Source organism: Sminthopsis crassicaudata, chromosome 6 (genome assembly GCF_048593235.1).
Source record: "Sminthopsis crassicaudata isolate SCR6 chromosome 6, ASM4859323v1, whole genome shotgun sequence".
Classification (NCBI taxonomy): Eukaryota; Metazoa; Chordata; class Mammalia; order Dasyuromorphia; family Dasyuridae; genus Sminthopsis; species Sminthopsis crassicaudata.
In genome coordinates this window covers 186,113,267-186,131,354 of record NC_133622.1, presented here as the reverse complement: position 1 = coordinate 186,131,354, position 18,088 = coordinate 186,113,267, and the positions used below count along the sequence as shown (strand labels likewise).

General features: G+C 36.3%; 1 protein-coding gene across 1 annotated transcript in view; it reads left to right on the top strand.

Moving 5' to 3' along the window:
* DOK7 (docking protein 7) overlaps positions 1-11,961 on the top strand; it is a 315,723-nt gene extending 303,762 nt beyond the window's left edge. The window contains exon 11 of the transcript XR_012483344.1: positions 7,001-11,961. The gene's annotated coding sequence lies outside the window, so the exon portion shown is untranslated. The remainder of the gene's footprint in view (positions 1-7,000) is intronic.
* Positions 11,962-18,088: the final 6,127 nt, after the last annotated feature.

The window sequence follows — 18,088 nt, the reverse complement described above, 5'->3', positions numbered from 1 at the left end:
AGTGAAATAAGACAGATAAGAAATAAGTCTTCCTCATCCCGTTATATTGTGAACTCCTTGAAGACAGAGCTTCAGGTAGTAGAGGAAGCTTCTCTTCTTCTGAGATAGTTTATCATTTCCTCAAACAGATTGGCATCTGGCTGAATGATGCAAGAAGGTACAGGTGAATCTTTGTCAAAACTGTCTTCTCTGAGCTACCCCTAGAAAGAAAATGCTTTGTAATAATTGTGTATTGTGTGTGTGGGTGTGGGAGGGAGTCAGGAATCATTCTAGATTTAGATAACTGCTTGTGTGAAGGGCCTGGTCATAGTAAAGAACAAAATTGGAACCAGGGGGTAGTTAGTAATCCAGTTTGGATCTGGTCTAGGATGGAGAAATACACTGGAATTAGAGTATGGGGATTTTGGAGGTTTCTCTAAGGAATTCTCAGTGCACCATGTAGTTGGTGAGCTATTTGGAAAGAAAATTTATATAGTCTGAATTATGCGATGGATGTGTGTATGTGCACAGGGGAAGGAGAACTTTGTGGCAAGATAATTAAAGCACAGTGTCAGTTGTCCCACACAAGAAGTTAGGAAGAGCTAGACTCCATTGATGAAAGTGGGAATAGAGAAGGGACTCATGCGAGAGGCAGGACCAGACTTTATTTTGGCAAAGTCACTTTGCTATTGTGGATCTCAATCTCCTCATCTGACAATGGGAGTTGGACTGAATGATCTCTAAGAGGAACCTTAGCTCTCATGATTTATGATACTTATGGTGGAAGCATTATTATATCCATTTTACAGATGGGGAAACTGAGGTAGTGAAATAGTAAATGATTCACTCATGGTCACATCATTGCATTTAAAAAAGGGAGCATCACTTGGATCAAAATGGGAGAAACCAGTTGAAATGCTTTTATCATAGTAACTGAGACATAACTAGAGCAAGAAGTAGGAGTTAAGAATGTGAATGGAATTGGGCTATCAAACTTGAAAAAGACTTGAGTACTAGCGCCAGCCTTGGAGTCAGGAGGACCTGAGTTCAAATCTGGATTCAGACATGTACTAGCTATGTGACCCTGGACAAGTTACTTAACCTTGATTGCCTCAAAAATAAAAAAAAAAGAAAGAAAGAAAGAAAGAAACAATCTGACTACTGATTGAATTGGAAGTTGGGGGTGTGAGAAGTGAGAGTCTTGTAATAAATCAAGTCTCATATGTGCAGTGAAAGCTCAAAAACTTTTTGGAAAGGTTGAGGAGGTGGAAAATAATACACCAAGAGGAGTATGATCTCCAAACTTCAATGGAAAACATGGATATCATGTTCTATATTAATAATAACAACCCACACTCATAGAATGATGTAGTTTCCAAAGACATTTGTTTGGAGCAACCCTATGAGGCCATAGAGGCAGCATAATCTAATGCAAAGAATATTGGTTCAAGAGTTAAAGGATTTGAGTTTAGATCCCACCTCTGACACTTCTCTGTGTGATTTTGGCAAGCCACTTAACTTTCCAGAGCCTCGGGTTCCTCATGTTTAGATTGAAGGGGTTGGACAAGATGCTTTCTTTCCATCTTGAGATTCACGATTATGACTCCTCCGTCACAGATGGAGAAGCTGAGGCCTGTAGAGATGATATATCTTGCCCAAAGTCCCTTGCATTCAAAGTTGGAATGGGAGAGTGAGGAACTGAACTTCAGGCTTCAGGTCTGACATCCTAACATTTCCACTTTCTCTCAGCTGCTTCTCTAACAGGGTAGTGCATTAGGTTGTTATGGGTCATTTGCAGTTCAGCTGGATTGAGTTAAAATCTCTATTTCTTGTGATGGAGAGAAGTTCCAAATACCAAGATCTAGTTCTTTGGTATAACTAAGTTGGGGACATTTCTGGGCCTTCATGTCAGTGCTATATGTAATTTCTTTTCCCCTGGTTTATAAGCAAGATAGAGAAATTCTTAGATACTTAAAGATGAGGAGTCATTGAGATGCAGAATAGCAGAGCTGGGAAGACCCTTAGAGCAAAGTTATCAGTCTCACTGTCGTTTCCAGAGCTATGGAAATCCAGTGACAAGATAAAAGTCAGGACAATTGGAAATGGCCTGGGATGCAATAGATGACCTTAATGTCACAGATGCCTGACTAAGCTCTCAGCATTCCACACTGCCCAATTAAGACATCTTCATAGCCATTGGAAAAAATTGTTCTCATCCAGCCATTCTACTGGAGAAATCTTCCCATGCTCTAACTCATCACTAAGTCTGAGATGTGTCCCTCAACCTGGTTTAGCCCATCTGCAGAGTCACTTTTATTGGGGTGTGGCCACTGGGCATGGAACCAATCATCTAATAGATATTTACAGTTGATATTTGCAATCTATTTGCAATAGATCTAATAGATAGCCCTGCCTATCTGAATTAAGGAAATAGTCTCATATCTTCTCTCATAAGACAGGTTTTCAAAGTACTACAATGATAGCTATCATATTCTTTCCAGGACTTCTTCAGATTATAACCACCCAATTACTTTAACATGTAATTCTTATATGCCATGTTTTAATTTCTTTCTGTCATTTTGGCCTTGAAGCTTCTATTAATTTGCTCTAAGTTTGAAATAGCTTTCTCCCATTATATTACCCTATTGATTCATACTGAGTTAAGACCAGCAGTTGTCTTATAGTAGAATCAATCAACAAATAATGCTTAAAGACCTACTATGTGCCTGGCATTATGCTAAGATCAAATGAGATAATATTTGTAAAGCTCTTAACATAGTGCTTGGTACATAGTAGGCACTTCATAAATGCTTGTTCCCTCCCTTCACTAGAAGGGAGATAAAAAAAATTATTGTAGAATTCAAAATTTAGATTCTAGCTCAGATCTATGCTAGTTGTTTGCCTCAGAGACACACCTTTTTTTTGTCTTTGACTCTTAATTTATTTATCTGAAAAAATGGTAGTGGTAAATATGAACTAGGTACTTCATGAGGTATTTTGAGAAAAATATTTTGTAAAACTTGAAGAGCCACTGACATTGGAGTTTTTTCTAAGGGTCAGAGTAGAAAGGGAGTAGTCCCTTACATGTTAGAAATGTTGAAAACATTATTAGATAATAGATGGCTGAGGGGAGGAAAGTGTGCTGATTTTTCTATACTCCCCTACAAGAGGGAGGTTAGGTATAATGATTGGAGTAAATACTCATGTAATTTTCCTTTTAAGAGCTCTGAAGCATAGCCTTCCACATTCTCAGCATAATAATGTTAGGAACCTTGCTGGTAGAAGAATGATAGTGCTATTTTCCTCTAAAGTAGAAAGAGTGATGGCCATGTGGATCCCCAAATCATCCATCACCTCCCTTTTAAAAAGAAAATGCTAACAATGTTCCTGGATCAGACTCTACGAGTCAGAGGCTCTCTGCTGGTTTCTTTTTAAGTAGTATTTTATGTTTCCAAATACATGCAAAGATAGTTTCCAATATTCACCCCTGCAAAACCTTGTATTCCAAATTTTTCTCCCTCTCCTCCTCCCCTCTCCCCCTTCTCCAAGACAGCAAACAATCCAATAAAATTAAACATGTGCAATTCTGCTAAACATATTTCCATATTCATCATGCTGCACAAGAAAAATCAGATAAAAAGGGAAAAATACAAGAAAGGAAAAAAAAAACCAAGTAAACAAATAACAACCCCCCAAAGGTGAAAATACTATGCTTTTATCCACATTGTCTCTATAGTTCAGTCTCTGGATATGGATGGATCTCTCTATCACAATCCTATCGGAATTGCCTTGAAATGACTTTGCTGTTGAAAAGAGCCATGTCCCTCAGAGTTGATCATCACATAATCTTCTTGTTGCTCCTCTGTTGAGTTCTTATAAGCAAAATCTAAGCCAATAAAACAAATGTTTATTAAATGTATCATATACAAAGCACTGCTGGGGTAACAAAGACAAGAAGAAAAAATTCCAATAATAGTTAACTATCCTCAAGGTAGAGTGAATAGAACACCCAACCTGAAGTTAGGAAGAATCATCTTTCTGAGATCAAATCTTAACTCAGACACTGACTAGCTATGTGACCTTGAGCAAGTTAACTCTATTTGTCTTATTTTCCTCATCTGTAAAACTAGCTGGAGAAAGAAATGGCCAGCCATTGCTGTATCTCTGCCAAGAAAACCCTAAATGGGGACATGGAGAATTGAACATTACTGAAACATGACAACAACAAATGGCAGAACATTAAGTGACATTAATAGATTCTTTCAGTCAAGGTGACATTCTTTTTTCTATTCTGCCCATGTAGTCCACCATCTTCAGTTTCCTTGCTGCACTGGCCATCCTCATGCCAAGAATTCTCCTCTCCCCTCGGCCTCTCTCAAGACTTAACTCGAGTATTTTCCTCTTTAAGAAGCTTTTCATGATCCTGATCCTGATTTCTTCTCCTCCAATGGCTAGTGTCCTTCCTAAACTTCCTCATATATTCTATAGGCACTTGTCTCCTCCATGAAAATTCTGTTCTCCTTAAAAACAGCTATTATTTCATTCATTGTATGAATATCCCCATTTCCTGGCCTACAGAATACTTCATAAATTCCTGTTGATTAACTCCTGGCAAAGTACAGCAAAACTCTCACCTCCTCTAGGAAACTCCCTGAATTCAACCTCCCCCTCTCTCACTTTCAATTCCCAATACATCCAGCTTATCATCATCTCTTTGGAATTCCCTAGGACTCTTAGTCTGAAGTATACCATCTGGCCCTTGATGAAATCACTTTAAATGTGTATTTTCTTAAGCATTCACTTTAAAATACTATCTGTAATCCACTGAAAGAAATAAAATCCTTTGAAGAGAAGGCAGATAATGTATGAATCAAGTTTATGAGTTAGTTAGAGCATCAGGTTAAGAGAACCAGATGGAAGGTATATCAACTGTAAACCTAGCTCATGTAGGTAATTAATCAGGTCACATCTGGAATATCCTATTTAGTTCTGGCTGCTATTTTTAGGAGGGGACACTGACAAATTCAACTTCTTCCATTTGCTCATCTAAAAATAACGGGGTTTACTATTAGACTGTGAGATTCTTGAGTGAAGGCATAGTTTTTGCTTTTCTTTGTATCCCCAGTGTTTAGCATAGTGCCTACCACCTTGTAGGTGCTTAATAAATGTTTCTTGAGGTGCACCTAGATGGCACAGTGGATAGAGCACTGGTCCTGAAGTCAGGAGTACCTGAGTTCAAATCCAGTTAACACTTCCCAGATGTATGACCTTGGGCAAGTCACCTAACCCCAATTGCCTCAGCCAAAAAAAAAATGCTTCTTGAGTAAATAAATGCTTGTTGATGATCTTAGAAGCCATTTCCAATTCTAAATCCTTTGACCCAAGCTGGTGCAAGTTTAGAGGATGACCAGGCTGGTGAGGGACTTTTTGGTTTGACCTTGTTCAAATGAAGATCAATCCAAAGGTCTGATTATTTCTAACCTGGAGCACAAAGTAGGAAGCTGACCACAACTTTGGAAAATATCATGATCCATTGTGTTGACTTGCTCTGTTGGCCCCATAGACTCAAAATAGGACCAATGCATTGAAGTTAGAGAGACTAGATTGAGACTAGATTTAGAAAGAAATCATGTTTTTTCAATGATAGAACGAGTTGCATTATAAGGTCTTTGGTTCCCTGCCATTGTCTGGATGATCACTCATTAGGGATATTGTAAAAGAGATTCATACCCCAGATAAGGGTTATGCCTGAGGTTCATTCAACTCTATAACTCTATATATCAGTTTATAGATGCTCTCACTTGTATACTGCACTTGTACATGATCTCATCACAGTGTTAGAGATGCCTTCTCATTCTGTGCATTTTCTGGATAGCATCCTTCTATAAATATACCACAGTAATATACCCCAAATGCTGAATGTCTTTCTCTAAATCTCCTCACATTGTGTACAAGCTTATGGATCATGTGGGCTACAACTGGGTGACATTTCCTGCTCATGCCATTGGTGACAAGCACCTTTGGCCACTTTGGTGAATTCATTCATTGGTGCTATGTTGCAGTCTACTTACTTGCACCTGACATGTCTGCCTTTCCATTGCCCTCTGGGGATGACACACTAAAGACTATGATCTTCGATGACTTATAGCCATACAGCATCACTCTCCTGTGTCTATTGTTAGGCTGAATTAGAAATGATTATAGGTCTTGTTTAGGAAACTAATGTTCTAGGACTTGATGTAATCTATCAAATGTGCTCATATGCAAAGCTTTTCTAGCTTCTCAGGGCATGCTAAATCTGGGAAACTATTGACATAGCTTCTAGAAAACAAGGGTAGCCAGCCTGTCATTTAAGTTTTAATTAATTTACTTGAGGAACCAATTCACATATTATAAAGGTGTGGGAGAATTTTTTTTCAGTTTATTTTATCTTTATATGATGCCCTTTATGAGATTAATTCAGTGATAGATCAACTCCATATATATATATATGTATATGTATGTACATACATATATATATGACTCCAACTTGAGTTTATTCTCTTGACTGTCCTCCTCTCTATGCCATCTGATTATCAATGTCTCTACTGAAAAGGAGTGATCAGCACTGATCCCAAGATTTTACTATTGCCCTAGAGAGATGAGAGTGGGGCTCTTATTTGCCAAATTCCTATTGAAAAAAAAGGAGACTGGATAAGAGAATTTTCATAGCTCTTATCACATTGGACCAAGATCAAATAAAAAAAGTGAAGTGTTTTGAAAAATCTAATTGTTGCTAGCTCTTATTTGAACAATACATCAGCTCTGCAAGAGTGGTGAGACAGGGGACTATTATATCATCCCCATATGGCAGAATTAGGAAAATTGAGGCCCAGAGACATTAAATGACATATTTTATAAAATGTATCTTTTGTTACTAGAAATTTTTATTAATAAGATCTATATCATTATATTATTGTATGTAGAAATACTTATATAGGAATGTGGAACTTACATTCTTACATTGCTTGTATTTCTTCAGATGGAGAAGGAATCAGATGGGTGCCGAGTCGTATTCGCCTTGTCCATCAGAGAGAGACAGAAAAAGAGAAAGACCTCAAACCAAAGGATAAAATCTAAGAAACATCTGACACTGAAAGATCATGGCTAATAAGAAGACTGTTAAAGAACTTTAAAACCGGCAGGAATCATTGGACTTCCTAACACAAGATGAGACTAATGGACAATGGACTTATGGACATTATAAATTTTCAATTTATGATTATTTGATCATGTTATTTGTTACATACTTCTAGCATGTGTTATGTTACTATGTTACTATGTGTTTATGTAATCTATGTAATTATGTGTAATGCCTCCCATATTGATGGATTTATGTTTCAAGGTCATAACCACCCTATGTTCTAAATCAAAAGAAAGGGGGAGATGTTAAGTTCTTACTAAGTGCTAAGTCAGTACTTGACAATTCTCCAGTTCTGGCCTTTACTGGGAGTTTTGCTTGTGAATTCCTGGGGAAGAGCTTGCATGCTTAGGAGGAGCAAGTTCATTGGTTGAAGTAATTTTTCCCAGAAGCTCTTGCATTATCCCACACCCATTCTCTGGGAGGATAAAAGAGGGCAGCTCTGGAGGAAAGAAAGAGTTTTGTCTGGACTAGACTTGAGGCTGCTCTCTGCAGGAAGGGAAGTCAGCTCTCTACAGGTACAGTTTTCATGCATTGGTTAACTTGAAAAAATTTATACATAGGCACAAAACTTTGAGTCAACTATATGATATCTGCGGTGGCTGTAGAATGTTTGATTATTTGAGAATGTATTATATTTAAAATTACCTCAGTTTTTTGACATGTAGTGCATTGATTTGGTATTTGACTTATCTTCTTAAAAGCAACAAAGATGAAATCCCTAATTCTAAAAATTGTTGGTTGTGAATTTTTTCTTTAGAAACATTATGATTTCTCTGATGACAAAAATAGAAAAGTAGTCCTAATGTCAAAGACATTTATTTTCTATATTTCTCACTGAGATCATAGTACAAAGAAATGTGCTCCATATTATTTTTAAACATTTTGTCCACAGGAAAACTTGCAATGGATGAGCAGAATAGGACAATTAAAGCTAGAGATTTATTGTTATTTTGTGATTAATAAGTTGTCAAATTGGCTATGATATTTTCTAAAACCAAATAACACCATTTTCTAATACAGCATTAACCAGACTGAGGAAAAAGGCAAAAAGAGCAGTCAGGTAAACATCACTAATAATTCAATTTATACTCTTTGTGCCTGTGTACTGTCCATTATTCCCACAAAAGGAAAGTGTTTGAACATATTAGTGAGGGAATGTCGCCTACACAACAATTTTTTGTAGCAAGCAGTTACAGAAGTAATAGAATTGAACTTCAATATTTTCCCTTGATTTTATTGGTCTACACTCATGTTCAGGAATTGAACATATTACAGTTTTTAAAAAATATGCACAAGGGAAAAAACTGACTTAAGAAAATTCAGAACCAGTTAGTCAAATATATGAGGAACATCTAGATCACCTCCAAATTAGTCCTAAAGGAATGTGTCACTCTAATACTTTGAGAATAGGCAAATGGGATTTCTCTGGAAGGAAAATTGTACAAATAAAAGCCAAATGTTCTCATTATATAGTTAGAATAGCTTTTGATCTTTCATCTGTAAATTATTTTTCTATGCCATCCAATATCCATTTCAATTCAAATAGATTCTTAATCCTACTCCTTCAAAATAAGACAATCAGTTAAAACCAGAAATGAAAGATGTTATGATAATAACATGGCCTTGTTTTTTATAGCAATAAGATGGCCAAGTACAAAGGACTTGATTTAATTATCTTTTTAAAAAGTAAAATGTGTCCTTGAATGAGATTTGGGATACTTGGGAGCTAGCTAGTACTGCTTTATGATCATGAACTAATTGCCTAATCTCTTTGGGTCTTTACTTTTCCTCTCTGTAAGATAAGAAGCTAGACCAGATCAGTATTTCCTAATTTTGTCTGTGTCATTCTTCTTTTTATGATTCAAGCCAAGTCCAAATGAATCCTTGGATACCATTTTCTTAACTAGTTCATTTCCCAAATCTCACTTTCTATTCGAAGCCACTTCCTTCAATTAGCACTAGTAAAGGAAAGTACCTCTAAGGTGTCAGTTCTTTGACTGGAAGAACTGCTCAGATTCCAGAAGAAATCAATCAAAATAAAGATGTATTTTTTTCTCAACAAAGTTTATGGGTCAAATCCCCACCTTGATCCTTGGATCCTTGGGGGATGGAAAGATCTGTGGACCTCTGATTAAGAATTTCTGGTCAGTAAATGATCTCTTAGTCCCATGTCTGGTGCTATGTATTCAATTAGAGTGTAAACTTTATGACTGTAGGATTATTCCATTTTTTTTTTTGGTAATTGTATTTCCCAGCATAGTACCTTGCACATTGTAGACAAATGTGTCAATTGACTATTATCTTCACACATAGAGATTCTGACTAGACATTATTATATTCTAAGGTCCCTTTCTGACTCATGATTTGTAATCTGTTCAAAGTCACATGGATAGTGAGTGGTAAAACTGGATCTGGAATCCCAATGTTTTAATTCAGAATGTTTACTTCAATCTCTAACTAGGGCATTTGTGATGGAAGCTTCTCCTTGTGATGGGAAGAGCAATGCCAAATGAACATTAAGAGTGATTGCAAGGAATAATGAGACTCTAGAAAAAAGGCAATAAGAGAAATCATATATGCTAGTGGCTACTTATCTGCTACTTATCATTAGAAAAACTTCACAGGGTGAGGGAGATTGAAGCCAGATGGAGAAGATGAAGAATTACAGAGAATCCATGCTCCAGCAGTTGCTGGGAAACAGAAGACAGCTGTAGATTTGCCATTGATACTCCTTATGGCAGCTTGCTGTTGAGGAGGAGGTTGATAAGGCTAGATGATATTGTGGGTAAATAAGAAATGGTTTTGAATCCCAATAGGATATTACTGTGATTTTTATTTTTATTTTTGAGAATCAAGATTTTTGAATCTAGCTTTTTGGACCTGGAATTAAGAGACTCATTCAACTTTCAAATTCTGGGATTCCTAAATAAAATTCCTATTAGGATGAAATTGGAAAAGAACACTGGATTTGAGGTCAGAAGCCCTGCTGCTATTTAATTCCTATGTAAATTGATCAATTTAATTCTCTATTCTAGGTTTACCTTTTTTAATCTATATAATAATGGGATAAGACTTGATCAGATGTTCTTAACCTAGAGTCAGTGAATTAAAATTTTTTGGGTGCACTATAGCTCAATATAATTTCTTTCCCTTGTGATCTTTTATATACCCTGAAAAGGAGTTGTTTAACTAACTGCTAACAGGATCTATGCCACAAAAAGATTAAGAACATCTGGAATAGATGATTATGAAAGTCTCTTATATCTCTGAATTCTTTGAATCTTCACACCTGAGGGTCAGAAACATGTGCAACTCACACAGTTTACTAAATTGGGGAGCTGTGACTTCACTACAAGCACAGTGTTCTTTCTATAACACGGTGCTGTTCAGTTTTTCTTTTATTAGCCTATTCCCTACCCCTTCCTCCAGGAAGCCTTCCTTAACCAGTGCATTCTACAGTGATCCCTGTTCTTTGAGTTCCTATATCACTGTGGAGTTTCACACCTGATTTCATACTACAGTTTATCTTGTACTTCCTGGTGGACTTTTCACAAGTCAGACCATATAGTAGGTACTTGCTGATGATTCTTTGGTCAGTTATTGAAAAGATGGTGTCAAACACAGAAATCTGTGTTCTGGATAGGGAACCTACTCCTGAAGAAGCTTTGTAAGGAATCCTATCTGTCCAGGTCCTGTGACCTGCCTGACAGAATAAGATATTAGAAGGTATTAATTAGGACACATCCATGGCTGGCCTTATGACATATACCTTTAAAGATTTCTGTATTGAGTGCCTGAGACCAGTCAGAGTGTAGCTCAATGCACAAGACTCATTAGGGACAGCCAAAATAGGGTAGCACTTATAGGAAAGACCATCCCGGTGACAGAAACAGACCAAGGACTTGGTAGAATTGGCATGATATCTTACCTGAGGCTTTATTTCCTCTTCTTTCAGTTCAATTAGTCCTACAACTAGAGTATGGGGGCAAAGCAAGGAACATAAATTCAAGGCTTGCTTGTAGAAATAGCTTACAGGGATCTTAGAGTCAGGAAGAGGCAGAATTCTCTTCCTCCTCATCTCTGCCACCTGGCTTCTTTTATACCCCAGCTAAACTCTCCCCTTTACAAACCTCTTCTAATCCCTTTTAAAGCTAGTTCCTTTATTATCTCCAATTTATCCCCCCTCTTTCTCTCTCTCTGTCTGTATGTGCGTGTGTGCATGTGTGTGTGTGTGTGTATTTGTAATTTATACATATTGTTGCCTGTCCCATTATATTGTGGATTTCCTGAGACCAGGGACTGATTTTGCTTTTCTTTAGCTCCCTACTAAGCAGAGTATTCATAATGCTTCATAAATGCTAACAGAAAAATTTCAGGCACCAGCAGCTATTGGCTGCTACCTTTCTAGACCCATAGCTCAAGTGCTCTTCCTCCTTGATTATGTGCTTAAACACACACACACACACACACACACACACACACACACACACACACACACAGCTTTTCACATACTCCCCTACTCCCTTTTGTATTTTCATTTTGTGTGATACATTCAGATCTTTACATATAGAATTTTCTTAAATAGGGCTCATTTCAATTCAGGTCAATTCCAATGGACTTGTGATGGAGAGAGCCATCTGCATCCAGAGAGAAGATTATGGGGACTGACTGTGGATCACAACATGGCATTTTCATCTTTTTTGATATTGTTCTTGTTTTTTCCTCTTTTGATATGATTTTTCTTGTGCAGCATGATAAATGTGGAAATAATGTTTAGAAAAATTGCACATGTTTAGCTTATATTGGATTACTTGCTGTAGAGGGGAGGGGGAAAGAGGGAGGGAGGAAGAAAAATATGGAACACTGGGTTTTGAAAGAGTGAATGTTGAAAACTATCTTTGCATGTATGCTGAAAATGTAAAGCTATTATTAAAAAAATAGAGCCCACCTCTATGCTTTGTGGTCCAGCAGACAAAATAATCTGAAAGCATTTGAGGCAAGAGAAATGTTTTCACCTAGAGATAAGCCATATTCAAAAGATTTAAAACAAAAATGAGCCTTGCATGTCCTAAGAATACATATTTGGAGAGATTAGAGGGACTGGAGTAAAAGGTATTTATTATGAGACTGCACCAAGCTTGTTTTGCTTAATACTAGGTTTAAGTAAAAATAATAACCCCTATTTGTATACCACTTGGTTTTCTACTTTCCCACCTCCTCTGTGTGTTGATGAAAAGAATTAGAAGGACCCTTGGGGGATTATTACTCTCATTTTTGAAATGGGAAGAATAATGTTCCAAAATATGATTTGCCTGAGGTCACCTAGCTAATAAGTGGTGGAGGTGAGAAATGGGATTCAAACTCAAGTCTTCGGACTTCAAGAACTCAGAATTTACACATTCCCTTCCACTTGGCTCCTTTGACTGAAAATCATAGGTCTGATTTTCTTGCTTTTGAATTGTAATATGAGCTCATATTTCTACAGTCTGCAAAATGCTTTACTCAGCTCTGAGAAGAATTTCAAGCTATTGGGATGGTGCCATGACAGCAGCCCTGGAAGGAGCTGTTGATTACAACTAGTGGTGGAGGGACATTATTAAGAAACTCCTGAAAGTTAGTAGATGGTTGGGGCAGAGTGGTGGATTAATAAAAATGGCTTTCATCAAGAGAAGTGGAGTGTATTTGAAAATAGTAGGAAGCAAGCAGTAGATAGATATCAACCTTGGAATCAGGATGGTCTGAGTTCAAATTTGATTTGTCCTTCCAAGAAGCTCTCCCTTATGTTCTCCCCCTCCCTTATCCCTTTGCTTTCTTATTTCTTTCTGAATTTAGAAGACTTTGATACCCTTCTAGATATATGTTGTACCTTCTTTAACCCAATCATGATGAGAATAAAGTTGCAGGTCTACCTTCCCTTCCCACTCCTAGGTTCTTCTCTATCAGTTTTTCCTTTATGCCTCATTTATATGACAATTGATCATTTTTTATCTCCCCTTGCACTGTTCTATTTTATTTTTCTAGAATCATCCCATTATATTCACTCACCAAGCCTTTCTTTCAAACTCCCCAAATAAAAATAAGTCATAAAAGAAATGATAATATTTTCATATATAAGAAGTAAATGATTTGACCTTATTGAGTCCCTTATAATTGGTGCTTAACATTTATATTTCTCCTTGATGTTATATATCAAAATTTCCCTTAAGTTTTTTTTTTCCTTTTGGTCACAAATGTCTAAAACTCAGTTAATTAAATGTTCATTTCCTCCCTCGTCTCCCCCCACCCCCCCCTGGGCCCATTCATGATTATACTTCACTTTGCTAGGTAAATTACCCTTGGCCAGTATCTGCCGCATTCCTTATCTAGCCTTAAAATCACTAAGTGGACGTCACCTCAGTCAAAATGACTACTGTTAAAGACCTTAATTTATTTTTTTTATTAGTTTCTTTTTTTATAACTTTTTAATGACAGAACATATGCATGGGTAATTTTTTACAACATTATCCCTTCTACTCACTTCTGTTCTGACTTTTCCCTTCCTTACCTCCACCCCCCTCCCCTAGATGGCAGGCAGTCCCATGCATGTTAAATGTGTTATAGTATATCCAAGATACAATATATGTGTACAGAACTGAATTTCTTGTTGCATAGGAAGAATTGGATTGACAAGGTAAAAATAATCTGGGAAGGACAAAAATCCAAACAGTTTACACTCATTTCCCAATGTTCCTTCTCTGGGTGTAGCTGATTCTGTCCATCATTGATCAGCTGGAATTGGATTAGCTCTTCTCTATGTTAAAGATACCCACTTACATCAGAATACATCCTCATACAGTATCATTGTTGAAGTGTATAATGATCTCCTGGTTCTGCTCATTTCATTCAGCATCAGCTTATGTAAGTCTCTCCAAGCCTCTCTGTATTCATCCTGTTGGTAAAGACCTTAATTTTAAAAGGCCAAGGTCTCCCACTGTATTCAGCACCTTCTCAGTTGTCCTCCTCTATGTCTTGCCATTGGACCCAGATGGCTCTGGAGGAGAAAGTGAGACTGGTGACTTTGCACAGTTATCTCAGTTAGATCCAATTCACTTGCATGTCATAGCATCAATTCTCTGATGTCATGATCCCCTTTGATCACAAAGGACAACTACAACTCTTGGTTATAACCTCAGATTTTTTTGCTCTTTGAAAAATAGTTTTCCAAGACCTTTCAATGTAAGAGCTGCTACATATTATGTAATCCTCATTGTAGCTCCACTATATAAAATTTCTTTTTCTTGTTACTTCCAATTTTCTCCTTTTTCTGGGAGCTTTGAAACTTGGCTATGATATTCCTGTAAATTTTCTTCCTAGGATATATTTCTGGGGGGGTGATCAGTGGGTTTTTTTTTTCTGTTTTTGCCTTCTTATTTTAGAACTTCAAGGCAATTTTCCTTGATTTCTTGTAATAATTAATTCCTCTAATTAGCTTGTAATAGTTTTCTTGTATGATTATTTTTAATCATAATTTTCAGGCATTCTGACTATTCTTATCTTATTTCTACTCTGTTTTCCAGATCAGTTGTTTTTCTTATGAGATGTTTCACATTTTCTTTTATTTATTCATTCTTTTGATATTGCTTTATTATTTCTTTATATGTTTGAACCTTATTAACTTTCATTTGTCCAAATGGTAGTTTTCTTCCTTAAGTTTTTGGTTTTCTACTTCAAGTTGGTTGACTTTCTTTTCTTGATTTCCTTGGATTGCTCTTATTCCTCCTCCCTCCCTTAATTTTTCTTCAATATTTCTTATTTTGTTTACAAACTCAAGTCTTGGTTTATAAAATTTTAAGTTTTTCAAAGAAATCTTTTTTTTTGCACTTGGAAAAATTTGACATTTCTCATTGAAAAAGGAGCAGCTTTTATTAAGTTCCATTTTCTTCTTCTGAAATGAACCCTAATACATACATACATATATACACAAACACAATTTTATTTTTAACTATTAGTGTGATCAAGTTCTACTTCTAATATATGGGGAATAATGTTCCAAATCTCAGGTCCTTATTACTCTTATTTTTGAGGTCTGTTCAGTGGATCAACTTTGGGTTCTCTCCTCCATTCCTAAGCCATGGCTAGCCCTGCTTTAGCTGTCCTGCAAATAATCTTACTCCATTTGGTCCCCCTGGTGGCTGAAAACTACAGTTGTTCTCTCTTCCTTGGAACTGAAACCAGGAATTCTGCTCTTCTGCTGGTGATCACAGCCAACAGGGAACCTACCCCTCTACACTTACCAGATGTGTGACGGTTGCTTCTCTGAGGCAGAAGCAACCCAAATGGAAATGTGTCTGATCAGCACACCTGTATTTGGTTTCTCTCAACAGTGGAAGGTCCTTATGTCTTCTAGTCAGCAATCAGATGATCACACTGTTCATGAGATGACAGTTTCTGAAGTTGAGGCTGCTTCTCAACCCTAACTGTTCCCAGAGCTTGTTATTTGTTGATTTTTCAGGGTTGCCTGGGACTGTTTACACTTCACTCAGGCAGAATATCTGCACCTTTCCTGGAGTCTTCTTAGGTTGTCTTAGGAGAACATCTGTTTTATCCTGACTTTTATTTATTTCTGCTGCTCTACATCCCCTCTGAGGTAATGTTCTGTGTTTTTCTGTGGAGAAAATTTGAAGAACCAAAAATGTTCTGATCTCCACTATTCCCCTGAAATCCTCTCTCAATAACAGTTTTTTAATTGTTATTTTATATGGGGAAAAACTAAGCCTGGAGAATTGAAGTGATTAGCTCACAATTATATGGCTAATTAATGGACATTCACCCAGATCTTCTGCCATCTAAATTTGCCATTCTTTCCACTGAGTTATACTGCCTCTTGATTATTTTCATTGTCCACTCTACCTTTATGGTACTAACAAGTTCTTCTACATGCTCCAGGATCCATACCTGGTAGTGTTACAATTGTGAATTTAGTATTACTTTGCAAGATAAAGACAGAAATAAACAATTTGCCATCACCTTCTACAAATGGATTTGAACAACAGTATAACAGCTTTAACAATAATACAGGGGGAAATACAGCCTCACTAGAGTGAGATGGCAAGTGATGCTCTGTAGGAAGAGCCTGGCTCCTAATGGACATTTCCATTCAGAAACTTCACAGCAGATTTTTAGACTCCATTAGAGAACTTTTTTTTTAATTTTAAATCTTATTAGCACACTGTACTTTGTACACTGGAAAATTATGTGTGTTCTTATTCTTTTATCTTTCAGACTTTTCAGTCTCTTATTGTAAAAGGGCTAAGATATGTTGTTCAAAAAGGAAAGGTTTTTAATTAGTTTTCATGTTGATTTGCTGGAAATGCATTTTCTGTTTGGAAGAGTTTTGTCATATCAGACTGTTACAGAAACAGTAACTTAAGAAAAAAACTATAATGTAAAATATTAGTGTCATTGTTTCTAAAAAAAACACAATGGCTAAAGTATAAAAATATTATTTTTCTGAAAGTTGATTTAATAATAACCACAATCTATTTTGATACCCATCTTGACAGTGACATTGTATAATTAAATGTTTTTCCTGGATGAAACATTTTAGAGATTTAGGAAAACTTGTTCAAAGATAAGAAGTTTATAACACTATTATGTATATGTGTCTTATATGTAAATAATTCAGAACTTAACTCAATCTAGGTTATTTTCTTTTACTTTTTGAAATTGTAAAAACACTAACTACAATACTTGTTTTCTTCCTTCGGACATCTTACGTGAGAAAATAAGATTGTTGAAAAAATTTTCTATAAATAAGAAGAAATATTTTGGATTCTTTTTTATCTCAAACTAAGTTCTCCTGCATTTTTCTGAAAACTTGAAGGAAAACCATAAAGATGGAAAGTTATGGAGCCCAGTGTAGCGATGGCTTTCTGAACCATACCACAACATTGAGATCTGACTTGGAACTCTAGGACCAGTTCTTTCACTCCCTCAAATATATAGAAATACAGAATCTTAGGGATTGCAATCCAGCTGGTTCTAGTTCCAATAATCAAATTATTTGGCAGTTGGGAAATTCAGGTTCATCGAGGAAAACTGAGGGATCAAGAATGTGTCAGGATTCAAACTTAAATGTTTTCATTCTAAAGCTAGGCCTCTTTATACTCAGTTGCATAAACTTCCTCCCCCTCCTCAAATTTTCTTAAGTCACTTTGTCTCTCCTCAGATGTTCGCATTTTAATTTTTTCGTTGGTTGCATGCTTATTTGTGTTGTTTGTTTTCCACATGGCAGATTATAATCTATCTAAGAGTAGGAATTGATTCATTTTATATCTTTATATTTCTTATGTTATATAGGATTTTGCATCTAGAAAATGCTGAATAAAAGTTTGCTGAATTGATGGAAATTTAAGAATTTCTTTATTGAACTCTTTCTTCCCCTCAGTTTTTTGAGTTACATCACTTCCTGATGCTTTATTTTTTGAGGTGTTGTTGGGGTTTCCCCATGGGGAATCCAGTTTGGAGGATTCTACCATGTTAAGCCATACTTGAAAGGGTTTTGGAATTGAATTTTTTTACTTCTTATTGATTTGCATCATTTTAAAAATACCTTATGGCATTGAGGTGACCCAAGGTTCTTAAAAGTTATATCAATAGAATTCATTCTGATGATTCTGCCACACTAGGAAGGCTTCCATTATTGGCTGAACAACAGGCCATGTATCTATCATCTGAGAATCAGTCTTATTCAGTGCCAAGAAGCTTATCTTAGAAAGTTTTAAGCCTAAGCAATGATTTTTTTTTCCAGCTATAGCAATTCACAAAGTCATGTAAAGGTTGTGATTTTCAATGATGAAAGGAGTACCCCAATGAGGAAAACATAGATTCTTGAAATATAGAATTATTTAAGCTGTTGGATTTTCTTGCCCATGTAAACTGCTTTGT